The sequence below is a fragment of the Belonocnema kinseyi genome, chromosome 2, assembly GCF_010883055.1.
Source record: "Belonocnema kinseyi isolate 2016_QV_RU_SX_M_011 chromosome 2, B_treatae_v1, whole genome shotgun sequence".
Lineage (NCBI taxonomy): Eukaryota > Metazoa > Arthropoda > Insecta > Hymenoptera > Cynipidae > Belonocnema > Belonocnema kinseyi.
In genome coordinates, this window is record NC_046658.1 from 113,062,063 (window position 1) to 113,066,693 (window position 4,631).

Here is a 4,631-nt window from a genome sequence, read left to right on the forward strand (position 1 = left end):
TTGTATCAGCTCTACTGCATATTTCTAGGAGTTAAATAACATGCGCACTAATACATGCTATCTATTTCGTCTCACGTGTTAAGTATACTGGAATCTGGATTTCCGTAATCTGGATTTTTGCATTCGTAGAATTGCTATCCTTGGCCATTTAGTGATAAGAAGAGCTGCAAAACCGAGCGAAGAGCGCGGTTCTCACTCAAGCGTGACAAAAAAATGAGACTAGAATGTCTTCCACATCCGCTACTCTAGAATTAGTTCCGTAAACTTAAAAAAAAAACATTTTTTTAGTGTGGTGAGTAAATTTCACCACACGGGGTGAAGAATACACTTTGCTTTTTTGTGTGTAACTTCTTTTCGTTTTCTTTAATTTTTCTTTCATTTCTCTCTTATAGGTCTTTCTTGCCTGATGCGGTCCACTCTCTCTACGTTAATTTCGTGAGCGGGGCGAAAAGTTTCCTCTCGAGCCTCCCCTCGAGGTGAGTTTACGAGGAAAATGATGAAGAGGGTGTCTTCTCTCGTGTTTTTAACGTAAACTCAGAGCGAGTTTTCTCGAGTTTCAGCTCGAGGGCATAGTGAAAATCGCCTTTTTCTCTTTTTCTGCCGTGCGTATTTACAAGTCGTGTCGCACAAACAGAAGAGGGAAAATAGAGATGACGTACGAGTGCAATCGGGCATTGTCACGAAATTGCCTGTACTAATGGATTTTTTGTGACAATGCCTCTCCAGGGAAGAGTGCATAACCCAAAAATATTCTTAACTGGAAAGGAGTGTCAACAGTTAGTTTAATTTAAATTTAATAAACAAAATATGGGAGCTGCGTGGGCTCATTCTCATTACGCGCTGCGTGCGCGGAGCTTCGCGCCAAGTTTGGGCGAAACTGTGATTTTAGCTTCTGAGAATTACAGTCATAAGTTGGAACTGAATTTTTTATCTAAACCTACAGCCTTGGTGATTAAATACTTATTAAAACACTCGCGCTTCGCGCTCGATAATTTGTGTCCAACTGAAAAATTTCATCAAGATAATTTGTAAATCTTCTTAAAATATAGTGAAAATAACGCTTTAAATTTCTGGATCTCTTAAAAATAAAAATTGCATATTTTTGAAAATGATCCAACTTTGTTCATTTTTGTCTGATTAACAAAATACAGGAAAATAGTTTTAAAATAAATATATTCTATATCTAGTAGAAATTTTTATTTATTTTTGAAATTTTTGTTGTTGAAAATTTTCAACATTTTTAACAGTATGTGACATTTTTAATTTTTGCCCACATTTAAAAAATTCCATTACGATATTTTGTAAGTCTTTTTGTCGTGTACTAACAATTTGACAAAAATGTCTACAACTCATAAAGATTTTTTTCAAATTTTAAAAAAGCTTAAACATTTGAATTTTAGTCTGATCGAACATCTTAACAAAGATAGTTTCTAAATATATTCAATATCTACAGAAGAATTTAAATGAAATTTCCTTAAACATCCAAAAAATATTTTTTTCTATTTTTCTGAACATTTTCAAAATTTTCAAAATATATAACTTTTATAATTTTCATCGAAATAGAACATTTCACTTGCATAATTTTTAAGTCTTCTACCCATCTATAAGAAACTTCGACAAAATGTTCTAAAATAAAGAAAAAAACATTTTCAAATTTTCAAAATGCTCTCAATTTTTTTATTTTGATTGGGAATATTTGGTTACTGAACTTTACTTTAACTTTGGAACCTTAAAAATGTATCAAAGCCTAACTTGATTGGAGAAATCCGTCAAAAGTTGGCATTTCTACAAAATTCAGGTAACTAACCATACAGACATATAGACAGACACTGATAAAATTTTATGATTTTCAAACTCTGTGAGTACCGAAACGAAAAGTTTCGTTAACAACCAAAGATCGAAAATTTGGACGAGTACATTACACTCTCCACCAGATGTAGACAATTATAGGACTAGAATATACCCTTTTTTGTAAATTTTAAAATGTTTCAAAATTTTATATCATGTATTGCCATTTTTCGTTGTATTTCATTAAAAAGCTCTCAAATTAAATTTTATACAACAATTAGTAAAACACCACTGGATTAAAAAATTTAAGGATACATACTTGTACATTTTTGCCTTTTTCAGTCAGTATGAAAATAATAAAATGAATTTAAAATACTCTGCGTTAAACAATTAGGCTACTCCATTTCATGGTATTTTCTCTCTCAGGACTTATTTTTTCATATAAATAGAACATTTTATGGTCTCTTAAAAGTTTTCCAACAATCTACCTATATTTTATAATTTTCTTGAAATGTAAATCTAACTTTAACTCGTTATTTTCATTTCCTGCGTATTCATCAAAATTATAGTTAATAACTCTTCGTCAATTCTAAGTCATTATACAGATATATTTAGAAACCATTGATCATTATGTTCTCTGTTTCTATTCTCGTGTAAGTAAAAAATAAGTTTGAAACATTTTATAAAGTACCTTCGCTTTTATTAGAAATATATCTTTATTACTTTTTCCATTACATTTGTGCAGTTATGATTTGATGCTTTTACGAGATAACGCACAAAGTCTATAAAATAGAACATTTTAAAAGTATAAAGATGGATTTTATTCTGTTGCATTTCGAGTACTCTATAATACAAAATTTTTTGATTTTGTTTCAAATTTAAAGTTCGGAGCATTTTCGATCGTAGCATTTATGTATAAATTCTCGTCAAAAATGAACCGTCAAGTATATCTGAGATTAGAATAAAATATTTTCAAATTAAATAAGGTTTATTTACTTATGTTCGTCCTACATAAAAACAGTGTAAATTATTTTTGCTGAAGTTTCGTGAACATTTCAGTTTACTTCTTCAGGGCTAACCTGAAACTGAGGTATCAGGTTATGTTGTTCTTATGCATATTCTCTACGATGCCTGTGATTGACCAAAGCGCCCCACCGCGGAGACTAGTCGAATCTGATTGGCTAATCAAGTCTCTTTCCTTTAATCCCGGAGGACGGAGAGCCAAATCGGATTGGTATTATATCCATTGTCCCTATTGATGTTATTAGAATGTTTTAAGATTTTGGTTTATCGTAGAGAGTATATATAAGAGCAAAATAACTTGATACCTCAGTTTCAGGTTAGTCCTAAAGAAGTGAACTACAATGTGCACGAAACGTAGGCAAAATTCGTAGTTTTGTACACGACTGGAACCCTAAATATCTCTTTATATCCAAATGAATCATCGTGAAAGCATTAAATCTATTATTAGTGTAAATTATATTTACTCAATGTGTAATGGATCTTCATGTAACTGTCATGTTTCGAAATTGATGTCATTGTTATGTTTTGCAAAAATCAATATTTTAAAATAAATTCCTTATAAAAAGTGTACTGATTGGTCTTAATTTTGGTTACAAATTAATGTTGAAAGCGAACTAATTTTATGCGATTATAAATTGTTGAAATCGTTTATAATTTTTCAAATTAAGGGCATGTGACAGTTATAAAATAAAAAATAAAATGGGACAAGGGATTTATAAATATTTCGAAATATTTCAAAAGAATTCACGGGCTTTTTATTCAATAGATGCCTAAGTTTTTACGAAATTTGAAGGATCTCAGGAGATTTTAACGGAATTTCAAAGATTTGAAGGGATTTAAAGAGATTTCAAAATATTTGCGAAATTCGAGGGATTACAAAACTTTTGATGATTACATAGAATTTCTTAAGGTTTCAAAATCTTTAACGAAATTTCAAAGTATTTCCGAATGATATAAAGAATTTAATGGGATTTCGAAAAAGTTTAATGGCTTTTCAAAGATTAAAAATTTTTTTAATAATTAGAATTTTAATCGTTTCAAAGGGAATTCAGGATATACTATAGGATTTCAACGAATATTTGACGATTTAGAAGGTTTGAAGCAATTTTAATTGATTCCATAAAATTTCGAAAGATTTGACGATATTAAAAAATATTTTCAAAGGTTTTAAAGGTTTTCTAGGGATTTTAAACAAATTATATGCAATTTAAAGGGCTTTTGATGATTCCACAGGACTTAAAAATATTCCTAAGATATATTTACGGGTTTGAGAGGATTTTTCGAAATTTCAAAGGATCTCTGATTCATAGAAAGGATTTAAAGAGATTTCGAAAAATTTGAATTGTTCTTTGGAAGATTTAAAAATATGATATGTGTCTTCCCACGTGGAAAGATTCCCCGGAAAGTGCTCCACGGAAATTGTACGAAATTTCCAGCTGGAAATTCTACAGAAATTCCGTTGAATTTCAGTAGAAATTGTACTAACTTTCCATCTGCAATTCACAGTCTGTAATGGACTCAGCAAGTTCCTATAAAATTTTGCTATCAGTAACGCTACCCCAGGTCGACACCGGTAGGTCACGACCATCGTCCCAACAAATTTAGTTTGCACTAGATGCAAAAAATATTTCTTCCTCGAGAAAGTTGAGTTCTACATGAACCTTAGAGGCAATCAACCAATTTTTTGTTCATGACTCGCGATTAAACAATAACTACAAGTGCACCAGGTGTAAAAAATACATTTCCCTCGAGGAAGTTGAGTTGTAAATGAACCACGGAGGCAAATAACCGATTTTTGTCATGACTCGTCATTAGGCAAT